The following is a 24,131-nucleotide window of genomic DNA, read 5'->3' as shown; positions in this document are numbered from 1 at the left end:
AACAGTCTGAGCAGTTCTTATGTGTACAGGTAAACTATTCCACAAATTAGGTGCCCCCACTGAAAAAGCCCGGTCACCTTTATTTTTTTACTTAGTTCTTGGAACACTGAGGAGCACCTGACTGGATGACCTCAATGCTTTAACGGGGGCATGGACATGTAAAAGCTCTGATAAATACGCAGGCGCCAACCCATTTAAGATCTTAAAAACAAACAATAAAATCTTGAAATCAATCCTGAAGCGGAGAGGAAGCCAGTGTAGTGAAGCTAGGACAGGGCTAATGTGCTCATACTTTTTAGTCCCAGTCAAAAGCCGAGCTGCTGCATTTTGGACTAACTGTAAGCGTTGAAGAGATGACTTATCCAGACCAACATATAAAGAGTTACAGTAGTCTAGTCTAGATGTTATAAAAGCATGAATTACACTTTCAAACTCCTTACGTGGCAGGTAGGGCTTGACTTTAGCTAACAGTCTTAGTTGAAAGAAACTGGCTTTTACAACAGAACTAATCTGTTTTTCAAATTTAAAAGCACTGTCAAAAATCACACCGAGATTCTTGGTAAATGGACGAACAAATAACCCTAAATTACCAAGTGCATCTACACAAGCACTTAAATCCCCAGGACGACCAAACACAACAATCTCAGTCTTATTTTCATTAAGACAAAGAAAGTTCTGATCCAACCATATTTTTAAATCTTTCAGGCAATTCAGTAATGAAAGAAACGAAGCTTTGTTATTAGTATTGACAGGCAAATAAATCTGTACATCATCTGCATAACAGTGAAAAGTGATATTGTGCTTTCTAAAAATATACCCCAAGGGCAGCATATACAAAGAAAACAACATAGGGCCCAATACTGACCCTTGAGGGACGCCACAAAAAAGAGGGTGGGCAGATGATGAAAATTCACCAAGGTGAACAGAAAAACTTCTGTCTGTCAAATATGATTGAAACCATTTAAGGGCTATGCCCTTAATACCGACACAGTGTTCAAGTCTAGATAAAAGAATAGAATGATTGACCGTATCAAAGGCCGCAGTAAAATCCAAAAGGACTAAGACAGCAGAGTTACCAGAGTCCACAGTTAAAAGAAGATCATTAGAAACTCTTAAAAGAGCAGTTTCTGTACTGTGACGGGGCTTAAAACCAGACTGAAAATTTTCATATATACTAAATTCATCAATAAATGACTGAAGTTGATTAAAAACAACTCTCTCCAAGACTTTCGATAAAAAGGGGAGTTTAGATATAGGTCTAAAATTTGACAAATTGGAAGGATCCAAGTTATTCTTTTTCAGTAGTGGTTGTACAATGGCATGTTTAAAAACAGATGGTACACACCCTGAGCTGAGAGATGTATTGACCAAAGATACAATGCTTTGCCCAACAGTGTCAAAGACATCTTTAACTAAACGTGCAGGAATACTGTCAAGGGGGCAGGTCGTAGGACGTAGCTGTTTAACTATGTCAAAAAGATAGGAGAATGTAACCGGCTCAAACTGCTGAAAGAAAGCTGGGCAAAAAGAAAAACCGGGGGAGTTACTGATAACTGTAAAGGGTGGAAAACTGAGACCAGCAATTTTGTCCACAAAGTGTTTCAGAAAGTTTTCACATAACATTAAAGATGGCACAGTACAATCTGAATCACGTGGGTTAACGAGAGAATTAAATACATTAAAAAGAACCTGAGGCCGCTGGCTGTTACTGGCTACGAGGTCAGAAAAATATTTAGTTTTGGCCGCTTTAACTGCTCTCTGGTATTTACATAATGCGTTCTGCATAATTTCGAACGAGATTTTAAGTTTATCTCTTTTCCACTTTCTCTCAGCTACTCTGCAGGCACGTCTGAGAGAGCGGGTAGTGTCATTTAACCAGGGTTCTGAAAGAACTTTGGGACGTTTTTTCCTCAACGGAGCGAGCGAGTCTAAAATCTCAGTACAAGTAGAGTCAAATAAGGCCTTGAATTCTTCTACACTGAGATTACAGTCATCAAGATTGTACAACAGTGAATCCTTAAAAACATTAGAAAACTGTGAAGCAGTTAAAGGGTTAATTGGGTTGCGCAGAAGCACAGGGTGAAATCTCAAAATTGGGAACAACCAGAGTAAATAAAACAGGCAGGTGGTCTGAAATACTTGTGTCACATATTTCACTGAGAGTAATACATAAACCATAGGACAACACAAGGTCCAAAGTATGTCCTTTTTCATGGGTCGGACCAGTGACTGACTGCGTTAGATTAAATGAATCAATTAGACTGAGAAAATCTTTAACCAGAGGTTTTGATTCGCAGCACACATGAATGTTAAAATCACCAATAATTAAAAAACGATCATATTTCAATGCAATCGCCGCCACAAATTCTGCAAAGTCCTGGATAAAATTCTTATTGTACTTTGGAGGTCGATATACCACCGCACACAACACAGTCGTGGGAAAACTGGTCTCAAAAAGCTGCAATTCAAAACTGTTGCAACCGGTCAACGAGAGGAACACACACTGATAAAGACCGACAGCTCTCCTAGAGGGGTGGCTTTGTCATCACAATCTTCCTCGCATCTCACTCAGCGCAGCTTACTATGTGTTTGCTCTTGTTTCCCATTAACGCTTCTCACGCCGGGGTCTCCCTCTCACGAGCGCTCGTGACGTAACGGGCCGGTGACGTCTGTCAAACTGTGCTCTTTTGTTATTCAGAATATGCAAAAGCTACCGTCACTTAAAAAAATAAATACAATAAAAACAATTCCTATGCAGCCAAACAATAAATAAATAAATGAATGCGCATGGCTCCTGACCATGCGCATGCGAATGTGCGGTATTCTTTTAATTTGGCATAATGCTCATTACATTAAAACGTTCATAAATGCAAACAAATTATGTGTCCAGTACAAAAAACAACTAAACAAATAAATCAAATGTAAACATGAGGTGGCACGAGCACCACTAATTTCTGCAGATGGTGGCATTGTGGGAGAATTAAAAATAAATATTATTGTTTTGCATTAATTGCAGTTACTAATTATATAACATGTTAATTTCTTGTTTATTTCATGTTTTAGTTTTAATCGCACCAGTGCATCAGCAGAAAGAAATGCTCTCAGTTTCACTTCATTATACTTCAGTATAGTCAGGGGCCACGGTATTAATTTTGCATTGCCTGTATGTGCTCTTTGACTATCAACTGGCGGTAGTCATTGACTTGCATTTTATGAATCAACAATGGCCACAATTTCAGCTAAAGATCTTTCTGTTCTACTGAAGAAACAAGTCAGCTACATCATGGATGGCTGAGGGTGAGTAAAAATGAACAGCACGTTCTCGTTTTGCTTTAATCTCGCACAGTATGAAGGTGTAAAGTGTTTTGGATGAGCTGGTGTTATTGGTCGCCAGTCCCTGAGCTCTGACCGTGGTGCTGAAGTTACAGCTCCCTCCTCTTCTCTCCTGAGGTCACACATTAAGCACGGGCACATGGCCTGCTGCATCATCTCAGACAGGCCGGTGTTCTTGGGTGAAGATCTACATCTTTCATCTACAGATGATCAGAGCATCACAGTAGTCATTGTTGAGGAGAACGAGCAGAGCGCGCGCCAGCACACTGTCCTCTGCTGGAGAGACTGCAGCATTGCTATCGAGTGATAGAGAGGTGACGATAGAAATACACCATCATTAATTTACATAGTGTTAGTGTAGCTAAAAACATTAAAGTTGTATTATTATTTTTCAAATACAGTGATAAAAAAAAAGTCATTTCAAATGTCATTTGTAAATACATGATGCTAGATTTTTTTTTTTTTTTATCCCATCTGGAGTAATTTGACTTACTGTGCAACTATCATTAACCTTTATGAAATAAAAACAATGTTTATATTAACATTTAGGCGTAGTTAATGATATGGAGTCATCAGTTACAGCACTGGAACTTCTGCAAAGATGACAAAACAGTAGTCTGATTTTAGGTTTGTTTATTGTGAATAATAATTGTTGTAAGATCTGCACACACTGTTTATTCCATAACAAAGAGACATATATGTATAGCAACAAGTTGATCTTGAATTTTTCAAAGACAACACCTGATCCATATAAGACAAAAAAATAAATTATATGTATTTTATCATAGATAAATAGCTATGTTTCCTGTTTTATATATAAAGCATCTTTTTATTCATCTAAAGACTATCTGCTACCTGTCTAAACGTACGTGATAATATACATAATATACATAAACTCTCAGACATGAAACACACACACACACACACACACACACACACACACGAACACACACAACTGACTGTATTTATATACTAAAATGTTAATTGGAAATCTCACATGTTCTAACACTAGAGAGTATTTTAATCTCAGTTTGATCCAAGGCAGTGGTCTTGCATTGTACCTGACTTCGGCTGAAATCACTATACTGTCAGAATGAGAGTCCAAACAACTGATAAAAACACCACATTAACTAACATCTGGAGACTAATAACATTTTAACTTCAAACCATTGATTCATAATGATGCTTCCTCCAGTGAAAAAGTCCATCTCATCTGAACCAGAAGAGAAATATGCTTAAAACTTAAAATATTTGAAATTAAGGAAAATACATTAACTGATGGACTGGAGTGTTGTGGATTATTGTGATGTTTTTATCAGCTGTTTGGACTCTCATTCTGACGGCACCCATTCACTGCAGAGCATCCATTGATGACACACTGATGCAATGCTACATTTCTACAAACCTGATGAAGAAACAAACTTCTCCTTATATTGGACAGGTGAGCACATTTACATTTCTGGGTGAACTTTTTCTTAAATTTACAATATGGGAACCAATAAAAACAGCCAGAAATAACAATAAACAACAAAACAAAAAACGTGTCACACAAAAAATGACAAAAACATGAAACACTAAAAGGACTGATATACATTCAGACAAAACCAACCAAAAGAAATAAAGACTGAATCAAATAAAGAGAGCTGATCATGATGCTAATCTTCTCTTTATAGCTTAATGATGAACTAGATTCATAGTAGATTTACAGGTTTCTGTTCACACTGCACTCAAATACGATCTGTAGGACTGACTGTCAGCACTAAGTGTGCTATTTTTAGACAATCTGAGCACTTATGCTGGAATATGTATGTCCTTTCTGAAGTACTGATATCTTATGGGCCATTTAGAGGACTGAGACAAGGCCAAAGGTTTTTTTTTTTTTTTTTAATGTAAAAATGTATCGCTGCTCACAAGTTTTATGCAATAAGTATATAATTTTAATCTGCTTGTTTTATCATACCTCAGTCACACAAATAAACCTGGAATGGTTGAGTATTTGACAGGATAGTGTACTAAACACTCATCACCAATGGGGAAAGAGCTACTGTCAATCATTTGAGCCCATGAGTCCATATGCGTTAACATTTTCAAACTTTAAAGGGATCCTGATCTCAAGTTGGAATTCTCTTTTGGAATTCCTTTTGAACCTGAATGGCGTCTGATTGGCTGTTTCCTCTGAGAGAACTGTGATTGGCTGAGTTTTGGCTCTGGTGGTGAATCTCTGAACCTGATGTCTCTGTGGCTTGTGCAGGGTTAGTGTCTCTTGGCCCGCTGAGCACTCTGGGTGCAGGACGCACAGCAGGCGCTCTTATAGTAAGAGTAGACGCAGAGTCGAGCCTGGACCACCGTTACACAGTTATGTCTTCTGTCCTTACAGTTCTCATCTACAGAGAGAGAGAGAGGGATTATAATCTGACTCATCGTACAGACTGTAAAAGCCCTGTCACACACACCTTCGAAGGGACTGCAGGGTATGGTGTTGCAGGAGCGCTCATGGGCAGGTCTTGAGTCCAGATCACAGGCTGTGTTGTGCTGTTTGTCAGCTGTGAGACACCGCACCTCCCGCGTCTGCACCCCTTCACCGCAGGACCGAGAGCACTGGACAGACACAGAGAGGAAGTCAGAGACAGCAGAGGAAGAGCAGATCCTGCAGGACAGATGAAGCCGTCCTCACCGCGCTCCACTCGGTGGTGAACCACTGCGGTGTGCAGGGCTGCAGCTCACACGGCTGCACGGGAGACGGTTTCTCCAGGTGTGAGCACTCACTGGCAGCGCTCACGGTGAAGTCACTTCCTGTCTTCCTCACGCAGATGATGTCCCTGCGCTGGGTGCCGCTTCCACACGCTGCGTTACACTGTTCAGCAGAGAGAGGCAAGGCTGAGGCAAGACTGCTCTGTGTCTGCTTAAACTTAGTGTGATGGCACATAAATGCCACTCAAGAAGCGCTTCATTGCCACCTTTGCAGTGTAAACTTGGCAAGAGTGACCAGTGACAACACACACTCATGACAGATTACTTGCCCTATTCTATTCTATTCTATTCTATTCTATTCTATTCTTTAGTTTATGCAACTTTACTCATTTTCCCCAACATTATTCAGTTCTATTTTACATTGCTGCATTCTGTTTTCAGAATGTTCTAAGTAAATTATTCTTTATAATTCAATGACTTTTATAAGTATTATGTTGTTCTTTCCTTTATTATTCTTTTGTTCAATTTGACACGGTTCTACATTTAACTATTCTATTCTATTCTATTCTATTCTATTCTATTCTATTCTGTGCAGCTTAATTTCCTTTGTTTTTTCTATTGCGTTTCATTTGTTTTATTTAATATTATTACATTTCATTAGGTTTTTCTTTGATTATTTTCTATTCTGCACTATTCTACACTGTTGTTGAATGTTCTAATGGAATTATTGAAACTTTATTCTAATTGTATATTCTACATTATTCTATTAATCTTTATGCTAATCTAGTCATCATTCTAAATTCATTTAGTTCTATTAAACTTATTCTATTATGCATTGTTCAATGCTTGCATTTAATTTTGTTCTGTTAAATTTTAATCAGTTTAATTTGATGATATTATATTCTTCACTATTCTATTTTTAGAATGTTATTTTTTATTTAGAATGTTAATTATTTTAACTTTATTGAACAATGTTGAATTGTTCTACATTTATTCTTTCCATTCTATTTATCTGTACTCTATGCAATATTATTCCATTCTATTCAATTTTATTCCATCCAGCTTTTTCTATAATATTTTATTTAGTTCTATTTACATTTATTAGGTTTCCTTTGATGTTATTCTGTTCTACATTATTCTATAAAAAAACATTCTATTTGACTTGTTTGCTCTACACAGTTATTCTATTATAAATTGTTTTACATTTAATTTTGTTCAATTCTATTCAAATTTTGTTCAATTTATTCTGTGTATTTATTCTATTCTCCATTGGTCAATTATATTTTTTGTCCTACTTAATTTTGATTTATTTTCTATTCTATTCTATTAGACTTCATCCTTTGACTTGTTCTATTCTATTCTATTCTTCACTTCATTCTTTGACTTGTTCTATTCTATTCTATTCTGTTCTATTCTCCACTTCATTCTTTGACTTGTTCTTCCATTCTATTCTATTCTATTCTATTCTATTCTATCCTATTCTGTTCTATTCTCCACTTCATTCTTTGACTTGTTCTTCTATTCTATTCTATTCTGTTCTATTCTCCACTTCATTCTTTGACTTGTTCTTCCATTCTATTCTATTCTATTCTATTCTCCACTTCATTCTTTGACTTGTTCTTCTATTCTATTCTATTCTGTTCTATTCTCCACTTCATTCTTTGACTTGTTCTTCAATTCTATTCTATTCTATTCTGTTCTATTCTCCACTTCATTCTTTGACTTGTTCTTCCATTCTATTCTATTCTATTCTATTCTATTCTATTCTATTCTATTCTCCACTTCATTCTTTGACTTGTTCTTCCATTCTATTTTATTCAATTCTATTCTGTTCTATTCTCCACTTCATTCTTTGACTTGTTCTTCCATTCTATTCTATTCTATTATATCCTATTCTGTTCTATTCTCCACTTCATTCTTTGACTTGTTCTATTCTATTCTATTCTGTTCTATTCTCCACTTCATTCTTTGACTTGTTATTCTATTCTATTCTATCCTATCCTATCCTATCCTATTCTATCCTATTCTGTTCTATTCTCCACTTCATTCTTTGACTTGTTCTTCTATTCTATTCTATTCTATTCTATTCTATTCTATTCTATTCTATTCTATTCTATTCTATTCTCCACTTCATTCTTTGAGTTGTTCTTCTATTCACTATGTTTGCTGTATGTTAGCTGCAGGCAGACGGCCCTCACCTGTCCCCAGGGTCCGGTGTACCAGAGGTGGGTGGGTGTACAGGGGCCCCCGTTACAGGCCTTCATATCAGCCGGTTTCTCCCCCGCACACTTCACTTCTCTGTCTCCTCTCCCGACGATCAAACACACCACCTCTCTCCGCTGGACGCCCGGCCCACACGTCGCAGAGCACTGATAGAGAAACAATCATCCACATCGCTACATAAATAAATCGTTTAATCAGATCACCTTTTGGCAAACCAAGTGCAAGCATGAATCTGACTGGTCACTACTCACAGTGTTTGTCCAGTCCGTGAAGTACCAGTTCGTGACACAAGGACCCATGTGACAGTCCTCGGTGTGCTGTGGGCGGAGCCTGTCACTGCACTCCCTGTCACTCACAGTGTTGCCATGGTCACTGACACAGCGCACGCTCCGGGATCTCTTTCCCAGTCCACAATCCACTGAGCACTGTGGGAAACAGACACGTTCACACACACACACACACACACACACACACACACACACACAAAGAGAGAGAGAATGATCAAAATCGGCTATGTGACCAGACTTATACACACACACACTTGCAGACTAGAGCAAAACCACATTTTCTAAATCAGCTAGTCAGTAGATTGGCTTATTAACTCGCCAACTAACTAATCAGTCTTGAGGAAGTCCTGATTTTGGATTCATCCGACCCAGACCAAACACTTTTCAAAAGCGTCATTAACTCAAGAAACAGCTTCAAAGAGAGCAATATGAACAATACAGGGGTCTCAATTCTCAGACTCATTTTAATCTTAAAAATGCAATGCTTGTTGACTTAAGCTTTATGTATTCTCAGGGACGTTTGTGCAGTTTGCATATATATATATATATATATATATATATATATATATATATATATATATATATATATATATATATATACACACACACACACACACACACACACACACACACACACACACACACACACACACACACACACACACACACACACATATATATGGCTGTATTAAGGCAAAAAGCATAATTTTCTCAATTAATGCTGTTTCTGACTTACCCAGGACTGTACATTTACATTCAGCTGACGTTTTTATCCAAAGCGACTTACAAGTGCTATATATATATATATATATATATATATATATATATATATATATATATATATATATATATATATATATATATATATATATATATATATATACAGGGTGCGATTTGCTGCCCCCCCCCCCCCCAAAGTGATCAGTGCTACTACACTAGTTACGAGATGGATCACAGAACTTATCACAGATCCATGGTTTGATTAAAGTCAATTTTATTTAAAATGCGCTACTTTGGCTGGCTCTGACGCGCAGCCTCTCTATATTCAGACTTGCTCAATGTCCCGCCCACGACGCTATCTGATTGGTTACACCTCATGAGCAATAGCCTATCAACACTTGAAACGGTTGAAGCCGGTGTTCTGTCGATTTGTCCTACGCTATCAGATTTTCCTACTTCCCATTAAAACAGTGGGCAGTACAATTCCGCTGTAGTACAATTCCCGTCCGCTGGGTAGTGGAGTTGCTAACTTGGAGACTTTGTCGGTGGATTTAGCAACTTTTTTCCAAAAAAGCGACAACCCCTGACTTTATCGTATGTGTATTTGATTTCATTAGTGCAGATTAATGTTTGAGAGCTGGTTATGTAGTGGACCGCATTTCAGTCATTATAATATTCATTCCGTTGTCTGACAACAGAAACATTAAAATATAGTAATAAAAACAGTTTTATTGAGAATTAAATTAAATGGCTAAATTAAACTGCAGCATGTGAGCATAGGGAGGCAATACAATACACAGTGGATTTGAACCCATGTCTCTCACACCAAAGGCATGTGACTTATCCACTGCGCCAACACCACCCACAGACTGTAAAAATAACTAAAATAAAAACAACGAATAAAAAAAAACTTTTAGTATGTAAACAAACCAGCATTTAAAGGGCTCAAATCTCAGTTTCCCAAAAGCATCACGAACTATGGTCGTTCATTCCCTTGAACTCCACTGGTAATGATGGGGCGGCAGTGGCTCAGTGGTTCATGTAGGTTGTCTACAAACCAGAAGGTTGGTGGTTCAATCCCTGGCTCCACCTGATCAAGTGTCAAAGTGTCCTTGAGCAAACCCTAACCCCAACACGATGAGCTGGACGGCGCCTTGAATGGCTGACACCGCAGTCGGTGTGTGAGTGAATGGGTGAATGTGATACAACTTGTAAAGCGCTTTCGATGACCATGGGGGACCATGAAATGCACCCCAGGACTGATGTTGGTAAAAAAAAAAAAAGCAAAAAAAACCCCCAGAGTTTAATAACAACTTTTATGAGAGGGTTCACAATGCAAACTGTCTAACAAAAAAAAAAACATAGCTGCTAAAATATACTAAATAACAGTAAATAAATAACCTGTAGTGACCGTGTAGTCTTACCGTGCTCCAGTTGGTGCTGATCTCCCAGTGCGAGCAGACGTGTGGGTGGCAGGGCTGCGTGGCGTTTGGGCGGCTGAGACTGGCACAGCGCTGAGGGTGAACCATGGTGGAGCGATTCCCAAAACTCTGCCTGCACTGTATGTGACGCTGCTGCACACCCCAGCCACAGGAGACACTGCACTCGGACCACACGCCCATATCCCAGCTACACACACACACACACACATCAATGTTAAGAGTCAGTAAATTATTTTTAATGTTTTTGAAGTTAGCCTTTTCTGCTCACCAAAACTGCATTTATTTGATTTTAAAAAATACAGTAAGAACAGTAAAATGGGAAATATTATTATAACTTAAATTAGCTGAATATATCATATAATGTCATTTCTTTCTGTGATGCTCCGCTGTATTTTTAGCATCATTCCTCCAGTCTCCAGTGTCACATGATCTTCAGAAATCATGAAATTATGATGATCTGCTGCTCAAGAAACAATATTATCAATGTCAAAAACAGTTTTGCTGCTTCTTTACTGTCCCTTTTATCAAATTATTGCATAAATGCTAAATAAAATGATGAATTCCTATAAAAAAAATCCCAATCACACACACGGAGTAACTCACAACGGTGGACAGGGATGAACGTTACACGGTTCCTCCTCCGGCGCAGGTTTGGTTGCAGAGTCACACCTCCTCTCATGGACTTCCTGTTCTGTGTGTCGACTCACACACACAATCTCTCTGTACTGAGAGCCTGAATACACACAAACACATATGCACTCATCCATAAACAAGCAAACACACATAGTACAGCATTTTTAGAGGTAAGAGGTGAAAAATGGCAAGGTATTCTGGGTAGTAGTTTACACCATCAAGTCTCTGTGATCATCTCGTCTCTACATATTGCTCGGATTCCTTGTATTTTCCCCTCACTTTTATAGAAATAGTTTACCAAAGAATAAAAATAATCTTCACATTTTCCTACCTCAGGTCATCTGAGATCAGGATGCATTTGCTTCTTTATCAGATTTGGTGAAATGTAGCATTGCATCAGTGTCTCATCAATGGATGCTCTCATGTTTTTATCAGACTCTCATTCTGACGGCACCCATTCACTACAGAGCATCCATTGATGAGACACTGATCCAATGCTACATTTCTCCAAACCTGATGAAGAAACTAACTTGAATGGCCTGAGGATGAGCCCATTTTATAAATATTTTGGTTGAACTATAACTTTCGGTGTTTGTTTAAATCACTAACTCTAAATCTGAGCAATAGTAATGGTGATGCTTGGCCGAGCACAGTGTGAGTCTGCAGCTCTTTAAACACACCACTGGGAGGTGACAGAGAGCGAATTCACACTCGGCAAATCAGATTAATCAAAACCAGTGGTGAGCGACTGAGAAACCCCTCAAAAACACACATCCCTACAGAGAAACTGCCGAACAGTTCGGCACATGTACGCCCTGTTCCACGGCGCTTGGCTTTCTTCATGTCAGTAGGCAATGAGTTCATGTTCTCTGAGTGTTTCCAGCTCTCTTATTACAAAAACACAGCATTAATCCAACACGTCCACTCTGGAGCACAGGTTTAAGAAGAGCTCTCAAAGCAGTAATGTGTTTTATTCAACTGCTGTAAAATCTAAAGCACAATCCATGCTGAGTTGAACCATGGATTTACAATGAGAAACCATCATTCACAATACAGAATATGTAGTCAGTAAGATTTTTTTGGTAAACATTTTGTCTTCAGTGTCACATGATCTTCAGAAATCATTTGCTGATTGTAACATTTTTGATAATTCTCTGACCTTTTCCGCAGGTAGCAGTGCATTCTGTCAGCGCACCCCTTCGCCACACGAACGCAGGCTGATTGTCCAATGGGAGGTCCGTTCTTGGAGGGATTCGAGCGTTGCGATTGGGTCCTAAGCCCTGTGGGCGGGGCCTCTCTTGTGGCCATCGATCAGATACAGAGGAAGACGATGATGAAGATGAGGAGGAAGGGAATGAAAATGGAGGTGAGGAGGCGGAAGACGACACAGGAGGAGCAGCAATAGGATTCTCCACTTCCACTGAGAAGCCACCTGAAACACAGAGAGAAGCGCCCTCAAAAACTAGTGCCTACCTGTGTCTTTTAAAAAGAGTAGCCTACTTAATACAGAAATAAAAAGAACTACATGTAATGTTTTTCAGAATTTAATTGCATGTTAATAGAAATAAAAAAATGCATTATAGTTAATGCATTAAGCTACAGTTAGCTGAACTATTGAGTGCTTTTTTATTTAATTAGGACTTAAGTACATATTTGCATGTAATTTCACAATTCTATTGTCTTTGAAATATGATTAAAGCATTACTGCTGAATGCACTGACAAGCATTTATGGTAATCTAACATTTATCTTAATGCAATTTCTATTGAATAGTGTATGTCATGTATTTAAATTAATTTGTAATTACACATTTGTAATGCACTTAAGTGTTCAGTCATGAAAATGTTTTAAGTGCACTTAAGTGGACCTTTATTTATTTATTTTTTATATTATCTGCAAGTAGTTTTTAAAAAAATGCACTTTTTAAGATTTGACACTATGAGTGCACATTCCATGCAACTAAGCACACTTCTTTTGAAACGTTGTGCAAAAAATGTGGTTAAGTATTTGTTTTGCACCAGTGCACCGCTAACAGCTGCTGTTGCTCATGTATCAGAAATCCTCATACTCTCATTAAAATTATATGGCAATTTACTACATGTGTGAATATCCTTTAGGAAATTCTGTTTTCTTAGCAACATGCATCATCAGAAATAAATAAAATTTCACTGATGATCTCTTTTAGTTGGGATGCTGCTTCAGAAGGTAACCTTGCTGTCTGTGTAGGGAACAGAAGCAAGACAGTCTCACTAGGTTTTAATTCCAAGCTGAAAAGAGCAGTTTAAACCAGCCTGTGGTGTGCTGGTATTAGCTGGTTTAAGCTGATTTAGCTGGTGTCCTAGCCAGTTTTTAGCAAGCCTGGCACAGAATTAAAGCCTAATTCATGCCTTTTGCCTCATGTCACACACTCTCACTGCGATCCCATTCTCATAAAACCTCTGTTAAGTATCATTTTCTGTTGCTCATTTTACACACACACACACACACACACACACACACACACACGTTCTCCTGTAATGACCTTGGAAGGTTTTAGTGGTGGCAAATAAGTGATGAGAGAAATAAGAGAAGACTGCTCAGTGAAATATATCTGCATGGCACACATGTATAATCGCTATAAATTTAGAGTGAGAGAGAAGATCATCAGGAGAGAAAAATAGAAACGGTGAGTGAGAGAGAAACTCTCTGTGACAAGGAGACTGTAGGAAAACTCACTGATTTCTCGGAGCGCTCCCCGTCCTCGGTCTCTCTCTCTGTGCACTTCTCTCTCTCCGTCCCGCAGTTTCTCCACTGGGATGTAATATTCATAGTCTATGCCTGGATTCTGCCTGTGGAAAATAATCTACAGCGAGAGAAAGAGACAGCAAAAAACAGGTTAATAAACTCCAGCATATGGTAACGTCTGACTCCATGACCGCATTCCAGTTAGCATCGGCTGTATTTCACTGATGCACAGACACTCAGAACACATTCCTACACACGCACACACACCACAGTGTGTGGACAGTCTCATAACATCTGAATGAACTTAAAGCTGAAGTATGAATTATGAACTCATCGTTTTTCATCAAATTCTTCCAAAACGAAATCATCAGAGCTGTGCTATCCATGCTGCACCCAAACTAGACCAACACTGAAGCGTAAACTAGTATCATCAAACTATCAAAACCACTGACACATAAACTAGACCAATACTGATAGTTAAATAAACTTGTTTGATTGATTACTATTGCTACCTAAATTAGACAAATACTGACACTTTAACTAGTATGATTACCCAAAGTACTGGTAACTGACCAATACTGATATTTAGCTAGAACTGGTACCTGACAAATACTGATAATGTGTGTTTTTTTATTAATTTAAAATACTTTCTGGTATTGTCTCATGTTGTTTCATGATTTAATCTGTTACATGACAATTACAGAGTTTCTAACACGAGTTAGGAAATATCTTATAATATCATCATTGGTAAACACAATAGTCATGAATAAACAAAGTAATGGCTTATTCCTTCCATCCATTCCTGCTGTAAAATCTCCCAGTTCAGAGTTTGTGCTCCATCAAACAAAAGCCAAATCTGTCTACCTCTTTCCACATTATTCTAATATACTACATGAACACGTGTGTGTGTGTGTGTGTGTGTGTGTGTGTGTGTGTGTGCTTACGTATAGCTGCAGCTGGGCTGTTGTGGGTCCAGGAGCGCTGAGGGTTTCTCCTCTCTCTTCTCCCTGCTCTTGAGGCCCAGATTTGGGTCGGCTGTACAGGAAGGTGGTTCCTCCAGCCTGATACTCTCCTGGAGGATCGACCGCCCAGCGTCCGTTCACCACTGACTGACCCGTTCCACTGCGCAGGGCTGCAGACACAAACATGTGCTTTAATGAGCTGATCACAATCACAACATACAGAGCGGGGCATGATCTTAAAAAGAGTTTTTGAGATTCATACGGCTGGTTTTAGCTGTCTGTAATTACAGATCTCAGTTCTGATTGTGATTAACTTTTTATGACTTTCCTACCAAAATCATACATCACATGCAACCAGGAACTCTAAGAAGTGCATAGCAAGAGTGTCAAATAAAGATGAATGAAAAAGCAAGGATGCAGCACAAACTGAAGTTTAGCATATCTGTATGGTACTCATTGGCCCAACCATGAAAGAGCTAACAGCTAATAATGAGATCTCTTTCATATCTCAGTTTTCACAACACATCATTACATTGAGAGCAAATGTAAATCTCAAACTGTGCTCAGATTTGCACTAGACAACAATAATGGCAATCAAACTCATCATTATTCATCGAAATTCTTGATTCCTGATGATCAGAGCTGTACCATTCACAGCGATTATTACACTATAAATGACTGACACCTAAACAAGATCAATGCAAATACTACATCAGCAATGATACTTACACAAATGTAATTAAACAGATAAAGAGTTAAATACTGACACGCAAGACACTTACTGACTACTTAAATACTAATGATTAAACAAACACTGATAATTATATTACCATTACTTCCCAAACTACTGCTATCCGAACTAGAGAAATATAGATACTTACACAAGAATGACTCCTCAAACTAGTGACACCTGAACTAGATCAAAACTGATACTTAAATCAGTATCACTAACCAAACTACTGACCCATAAACTTGCGAAATATTGATATATATATATAAAAACAATTTTTTCATTTTCTGAATAGCTTAGCTTGTGCAAATGATCTTTATATGTGCAAAACTGTTTGCAGTGATGCTGCAGAATTGTTGGTGGTTTCCAGGGCTCTGCTGAAGGCAGGTACTGTTTGTGCAAACACTGCAGGATGATGGACACACACACACACACACACACACTGAACTATACTACTCAGTGCTAGAAGAAATATAAACAATAATAACAGTGATAGTGAACACCTCCGGTGCAATAAAACTGGGTCAGACAGAATAACAGAGATACAGGAGAGAGCAAAGCCAAAAGCCAAAAAAAAGGATGTCAGAGAGAGAAAAAGAGCATGTATTTTTTTCATGTAACCCGGTAAGTGTTTTGTCTACTACAGCAGTCTGCCTCCAGGGCACAATCACACTGTACTAGAACACACAGAGCAACAGACCTGTGAATGCAGAAAAACAAACACAGACATGTCAATGAGTCTGACTCAGGGTCATATTCACTAATGAAAACATGCCTGCATTAGCTAATCCAGCCCAGAGAGATCCTCCAAACCCCACGCATCCTCAGCTGTGAATATGTGCATTCCCGAGTCATGTTCAGGCATATATTAAGATGGACGTAATATCAGCAGGAAAGTGACTCATCGCTGCCCCAAACACACTACATGCGCAAACAATTGGATATGGTCAACTGAATTTAGACATACATGCTCTAGATCATCTGAAGTGATCAACAGCAGCTGTGAAGAATTTAAAAAACATCGCTCCGCTCGTGATCGCTGTTGTTTATGAGCTGAACGTTTGAACTCTGAGCTGAGGTAAAGCCCAGGAACTATGAACAATTCACACTAATCACACATTAGCAGGTACAAACAGATCCTGTTGTGTGATGTATGCGAGTGCACTCATGGATGTGATGATTTGTGTCAGGACAAACATCCATTGCTTTAAGTTAAGCTAATCATCATTCCTAAAACTAGTCCAACTAAATTCTGTCATCATTTATTCACTATATGGGGCAAACCTTTTTGACAAACAAAAAATAAGTAGTTTAGAAGAATGTTCAGGCTGCTCTTTTACTTACAATTTTAAATTTTAAATTAAATTAAAAATTAAACTTATGCATTTAGCAGACGCTTTTATCTAAAGCGACTTTCATTGCATTCAGACTAGCAATTTTCTACTATCATGTGTTCTCCGGGATTCGAACCCCCAACCTTGCGCTTGTTAACGCAATGCTCTACCAGAAAAAAGTGAAATGACTGTGTCATTATCTAAATTCAGTTTGGTTGAAAGCAAATAAAACTCCTGAAAGGACAAAATAATAATAATAATTATAATAAAATAAAAGAGTTAATAGTATTTGGCTTGACTTGGCGTATAATGTCTTTCAAAACAAACATTCACGTCTTTATTTATAGTAAGTAAATAAAAAATAAACATTGATTAACAAAATGTTTTTTAGCTTTACCTTTAGTGAAAATTTAACTTTCATATTATATGATATTATTATATCATAAAAGGTGTGCATTATAACTGAGACTTTCATCAACACTTTAGAGTTGGTTATGCTACTGTATGTCATTCTCCTCAAATGCTATTGAAGTTAGAAAAGTGTATAATGTTGTATGCAACTTTAGAGACGGTCCCTTGCAAATATCTATATATATTAATTTATGCAGGTTTGGTCCTCTAAATGTGTTTAAAAATGTCAAAAAATGTTTAAGTATCGTCTTCATGATAAATACTATTTTTTACTTTTATTTGATAAATATACAGTTTTATCTTTGGGGAAGGAATGCTTTTGATTAACATTAATTTCAAGTTTTTGCCAAATCATAAATATAATTAAAGAAAAACTAATACATTTGGCTGCAACAATAGCTTTGTGTCACAACCGCATGACCTTTAGTTTTTCTTTGATCATGTGTTCATTGACCTAGTTTCTGTCTCCCCTTGATTATGTTAGTTAGTTCACCTGTGTCTTGAGAAAAAAAAAAAAAAAACGTCAAATGATGGACTGCTAAAAAAAAAAAAAAAAAAAAAAAAACTTATCCTAATTGAAAGAAAGTGCAAAAACAATATTTTTACAAAAAAGTTACAGGAAAATAAGGTTTTCATTTCAGAGTGAATTATTCTGCGCTGCAAAGGGATCCAGTGTTCACATAGTTCCTGCACTTGCATTCATAGGGAAATACTCCCAAATTTAATGAAATAAGATCGAATTTAGTTCCTTTATGAAGCTGTTCTCCACTAGGCATGTTCGCACAAGGAATGTTTGTCAGGTTTGATTATTGTAAGGACATTTGTTCACCATAAGGAAAGACAAACACAACAAGAACGACCACATAAATAACAAACACGTTTGTGTTTCTATCATGGTTGGGACTTTACATTTTATATAGAGCTAATTACATTTTCTGACCTGTAACCTAACCCTCACACAAGGCTTTAGGCAGTTATACGTCTCCATTATTATTTTGTATTTGATTCAATTAAGTCATTTCCTCAAGGAGAAAAATGCAGAAACTGTTTCAGAGCAGATATTTGGTCCACACACAGAGAGTTCGTACCCAGATAGTTGGGACTGGCTCGTCTCTCAGTGATGTTGATGGCCGTGGCTCCGGGTGGGATGTTCAGGATCTTGTGGTAGCCCAGTGGGACGCTGGTGTTCAGGAAACTTCCTGTGACCCTCTCACAGGTGCTGTCTCCCCCGCCGCACATGCCACAGCGATCCCGGACCAACCCTGAGCCCAACACACCGTCACAGCCCTCGCTCTGACACAAACACACAGAGGAAACAATCACTTCATTACAGTGGAGCGTGAAGCAGCCAGATTCCAGAACTAAACATCAGGACCTGTATTCAGGAAAACTCTCGGAGCAAAGAGTTCCTCCTAGTGACAAAATTCTAATAAAACATTTTTTAAAGTGAGGGCTTCCCCTTAGGATTAAAGAGCGGATTCTAGTTAAGATAAAAGTTATTCACAAAGCATCTTAACCCTTAAAAGGTTAACAACCTGAGGACCCGGGTCTGTTTAACATTGTGTGTAATACCTGAATCGATCGGATTCGGAGAACAGCCGGCTGCAGTGAGTGTGTTGTTTTGTTACTTTCAACTTTTAAAATTAGGATGAGAAAAGTGTGAGTCGGTAATGAAAACAAAAAACAAAAAACAATGCAATGACTTTACCTTTGACAATAGCCTTTTTCATACCACGCTATACAGCTTCAATTTTTATAATAATATGAATGAACCGTCTTCTTTGTTGTTATATCTCAAATTTTTGCTCAGACTGTACAGCTAACGTCAGCAGTCATGGCACTGGATGAGCAATCGTTATTATAATTCATGGGCAAACAGTCTAAATTATTCTGCAAAAAATGCAAAACTGCAAAGTTGCATTTTCAAGGTACAGATACAAGAGAGAAGTCTTCTTACATTAGTTAAGACAAAAAGTTTCATTTTCTCAACTTGTTTCTCAACTTCTTAATAGCAATTTACTGTGAAATATGTGCAGTCGGGTCCAGTCGGGTCTGTGTCTTCCCTGCCGGGTTTGTGTCCAGCTTTCAAATAAATTAAATAATGAATAAATGGTTCGCGTTGGTTCCAGGTAGTAATTTTTGACTTTTCTCGGTTCTGAATGGACACGAGTCCAACTTTCAAAATAATAGACGGGTCCGGGTCGGTTCAGTGTAGCACATTTACGGGTCTCTTCGGGTTCCGAATTTTTGGACCCATGTAGACCTCTAGTTCAGAGTAGGGAGGACGACTTTTAAGAGGAGAAAATGGCCAAAAGACAAAGAGAGCGAAGAAATGTGTTGCAGACATGTATTGTATGACAGTGATATATATACTGTGTGTCCCATTAATTACCCTCATTTAGTTCAGTATTTAAAGAGTTGTCTGTTCCTTAACTCCACATAGATGAACGTTTTTGGCTTTTTCTCCCTCTCCTGAATCACTCTTAAGCTACAAAAAAACGTAAGCAAAATTAAGAGATTTAGACTTAGACATGAATCACAGTGGCTCTTTCCGGTGCTGGTGTTACTATCATATTGGTGTGTGTGAGCCTGTTTTCTCACCAGACAGCGTCCTCCCACACACACATCGTTGGGTGTGTTATTTGCGCAGGGCGTTCCATCTCGTACCTTCTCCGCCTGTCGCACGTAGAAACGATACCCGACCGGTCGACAGGTCAGCTCACACTGCTGCTCCAGACCCACTGACACAGAACATTTGAAAAGAGGTTAGCTACATATAATAAACATAATCTGCATGTAGAACTTCAAAAACAAAAATGAGAAAACCTGCCTTCCCATATGGAAATGTATATTATAACATAAATATATTTATATGGGCTAGATATATATGAAATTGTTCCTAATTCTAATATACAGTATAAGCTCTTACTTCATATGACAGTATATTTAATGTATATTTTATATACATGCATATATTACATTCACATATGGGTTGGCAACTAACTGAAATGAAATATTTTTTTAAGATGAAGTACTAAAATGTAAATCTATTTAATGTAAAAACTAATACAAAAAAAAAAAACTGAAATGAAAAAATGCATTAAAGCTAAACAGAAATACTAAAAATTACAAAAGGACATATAGAAAATAAGTAAAACTTAAACTAAAATACTTTTTTTATTTAAAAAAATGAATGACAATTTAGAATATGAATAAATATACAAATTTCATATCAATTATACTAAAATAACACTGTATGGACATAAAAGAGTGTAATATGGTGATTGTCATTAACACACGATCAGAACGGATCCTTCTGCTCTCATAAATGAAACTTTCTGAAAACGTCTTGTTTTTTTCCTGTTGTATCTGTCCTCTTTGTGAACCTCGTGAAATCCCTCGGGTGCGGATGCGAGCAACACACACAAACACAACACAGTCCTGAGCTATTAATTACAGCCAATCAATGTCATGATCAAAACCCCCGTCACACACAGGAAACACTCATTATTAATGGTGTTTACAAACAAAGATACAACACACACTTGATTCTTGCCTTTTAGGACTTCATCTGTTTGCCGGGAAATCACAGTTATAAATTCCCTGTTACCTCCTGGCTTCCTGTGACTCTGGGAACACTGTGAATATCAGATCGACTTTGGCTCTTTTATCTTGGGCCAGTAAGTAACCAGCTAACCATGACCCAGAATGCACCAGCACATTCTGGATGCTAAACCAACTACCAGCTTCTCTAGAAAATGTATAAATCTATTTTGAACATATGCCTATCGGTCCATCCAAGTTTTTCTATATTTTCAGTATCAGCTGGACTACAGTCTGTTCATCTGAAGCACACAAAGAGAACTTTCATGATCTGACAAGCTTTAATCGGATTGGCTGATGTCTGTCAGTAAGAGCACACAGGGTTTTAATAAGTCTGATGGGGCTGATTCAGTGAAGACCTTACTGGACTTGAAGAAATTTTATTAGTCATCAAAACTTAGTTTTCTGAGGCATTTTCTGGCTTTCTTTGAGAGAAAGTTCTTGTTCCTTTTCAAGGGAATTTCGAACTACGTCCTCTAGGGGACGCTGTGGGGAATGCCTCTTCATCAACCATGTCTGAAGCATACATTGAAAAAGCACCAAAAGGTTGGCTGGCGACAGCCCCTGATATCTCTACCCGTGTGACTACAGATAAATAGGCACAGAGAGAACACATCATCCTCTTCTTCATCTTCACTGACTGTTTGAAGTGTGCATTTGAACGTGGCTTTCTCTATCAATCATGTCAACCACAAGCAAAGTGTTTAGATGGTGTGTGCATATGTGTCATTGATATTTGACATCCGATGACACACACAATCTTTGCGTTGTTTGTTTGGGTGAAGAGCACACACGCAATGTCCTTGAGGGAGCAATCTATGTGCATTGTGCGTTTTTCAATGAAAAAGCTCTGCTCGCATTTGTTTAGAGAGTTTAGGACCCGCCGCTACTGAGGCATGAAGGAGAATGAGCTCGTGGGTATCACAGGAAGATTTGGCTGAGGAGTTTAGAAAGGTACTTTCCTTTTCGTGCTAGTCGCCTGTGGATGAGAGAGAGCCTCTGGAGGATGATGTTATTTCTTTAACACTTTCCGATACAGAGGATAGTGTTCTGCTGGGTTCAGCCCAGGAAGAGTAGGAAATGTCTGAGGATGGTGAAGAAGCTGAGGCTGAGTCTTCTCAATCCTCCTGCCCTGCATATGTAGAGCTGTTGGAGGTAATGGATCACGCTATGGCAAAGTTGGACATGCCATGGAAGCGTGCTAGCAAGGTGACGCTGCGAGGTCGTTTTGACGAGTGTTATCTTTCTGACCATATCCCTCCAGCTCAGGTGAGCCTTCCATTTCTGCCTGATCATACAGAGATCAAAAAGGAATGGAAGAGGCCGTTTTCTTCTCGCATTCATCGGTTTCAGCATGTGAGTTTTTCCAACATCGAGGCTATGAGAAGATGCCCCCTGTAGAAGAGACACTGGCTAGGTATCTCTCTGTGGGGGAGACGTCCTCTCTTAATTCTCCATCCTTGCCATCTAAGCCCCTTCAGGATACATCTCGCTTAAATGGCAAGGCATACGCAGCAGCAGGTCAAGCTGTTGCTTCATTGCACACGATGGTGGTGCTTCAAGTGTATCAGGCTGATCTGCTGAAAGACCTGGATAAAGGCTAGGGACTTTCCACTGATCAGGAGCTGAGCTGTGCCGCACCACAGATCTCTCTCTCTGTGCTACCAAGCAGGCCGTCTCCGCCATGGGCAGGTCTATGGCGACCATGGTGGTAATGGAGAGACATTTGTGGCTGAACCTGGCAGATATCGGGAAGAAAGAAGGCCTTCCTGGTCAATTCGGTATCCCCTTCTTACTGACGCATTAAGTGGGAAGTATAGGTGGCTTTTGCAAGAATCTTCTTGTATATGCTGTCTCAGGTAATGCTTCCCTCACCAGAGGTTAGTAAATTTAAGCTTGCCTGTCCCGTGTGGTTTGGCATTTCTGCGATACTTAGGAAGCTTTAAGTACACACACTAAGCTTTGTGTACTTTCTAAAATCCATATGGTTGTGAGTGTGCACATTAAACACTTTGCGCACTTTCTAAACTCCACGTTAAGTGGTAAGTGTGCAATCAAGACTCTGCGCACTTTCTGAAATCCTGTGCAGTAAGGGTTACACGCTCAGCTTCGTTCCCTTTCTTTGAGTTGGTTAGACCTTGGTTCCTTGGGCTCCAGTCAGCCAGTGTGTCTTTGTTCAAGCATCGCTTCCCTCAACATGAAGGGTTACTTGGGCAGTTCTCGTAATAGTTTAGCAGTGCATGAGTGCGCTACTCTCTTCCTGAATTCAGAGTTATCCTCTCACATGAAATTGAGTTCTCTGTTTTTTTCCCCCAGAGTGCTCCAGCATTATAACTATAGATCGAGCTGATGACTCTCAAACATATTGTTTTGGGATGCACCATTTTATCTATGAGCTGCTCTTTCAGAGTGCCATGAGAGCCCCCCCTCCACCCTAGAACAGTATTTAAAATCCATGTTATGGTAAGTGTGCACATGAAGTCTTTGCACACTTTCTGAAATCCACACTATGGTAAGTTCACATGCTAGTGCTCTGCGTTCTTTCTAAAATCCTATATGGTGAGGGCTTCGCGTGGTTGCTTTGTGCCATTTCTTGAGTTGGTAAAAGCCTCATTTCATCTTGGGCGTCACTCCACCTATGTACCTCAGATACCTATCTAAACAGGGTGTAGCCCCTGTGTGACAGGCAAAATGCTAAGTTTAAAATGCTAAGCTTTTTGCCATATCTCTTTAAAGTAATCTTTATTGATTCAAAGCCTTGAGCTATACCCCGGTCCAAGGCCCTAACAGGTAAGTTGGGTATGTAGTCTAGGCCTTTGGCAGTAAAGGATAATGTCACGAACAGTTGTCTGACGTCCCAGGGGCAACTCACATTGAAATGGTAAAGTTTTCACTTAGTGCTCACCATGATTCTGGCCTGCACTCCCCTCAGCATGTTGGCATGGGTATACTGTTCTCCATAGTGACCACTAGATGACTCAGTTGGAAGTTCCCTTGAAAGGGAACGTCTCAGGTTATGAATGTAACCATGATTCCATG

General features: G+C 38.7%; 1 pseudogene; it reads right to left on the bottom strand.

The window, feature by feature from the left end:
* Positions 1 to 5,168: 5,168 nt before the first annotated feature.
* LOC113059694 (ADAMTS-like protein 4) overlaps positions 5,169 to 24,131 on the bottom strand; it is a 48,791-nt pseudogene continuing 29,828 nt past the window's right edge.

Source organism: Carassius auratus, chromosome 41 (genome assembly GCF_003368295.1).
Source record: "Carassius auratus strain Wakin chromosome 41, ASM336829v1, whole genome shotgun sequence".
NCBI classification, from domain to species: Eukaryota; Metazoa; Chordata; class Actinopteri; order Cypriniformes; family Cyprinidae; genus Carassius; species Carassius auratus.
Note: the sequence above shows the minus strand (reverse complement) of the source record. Positions and strands in the feature narration are given on the sequence as shown.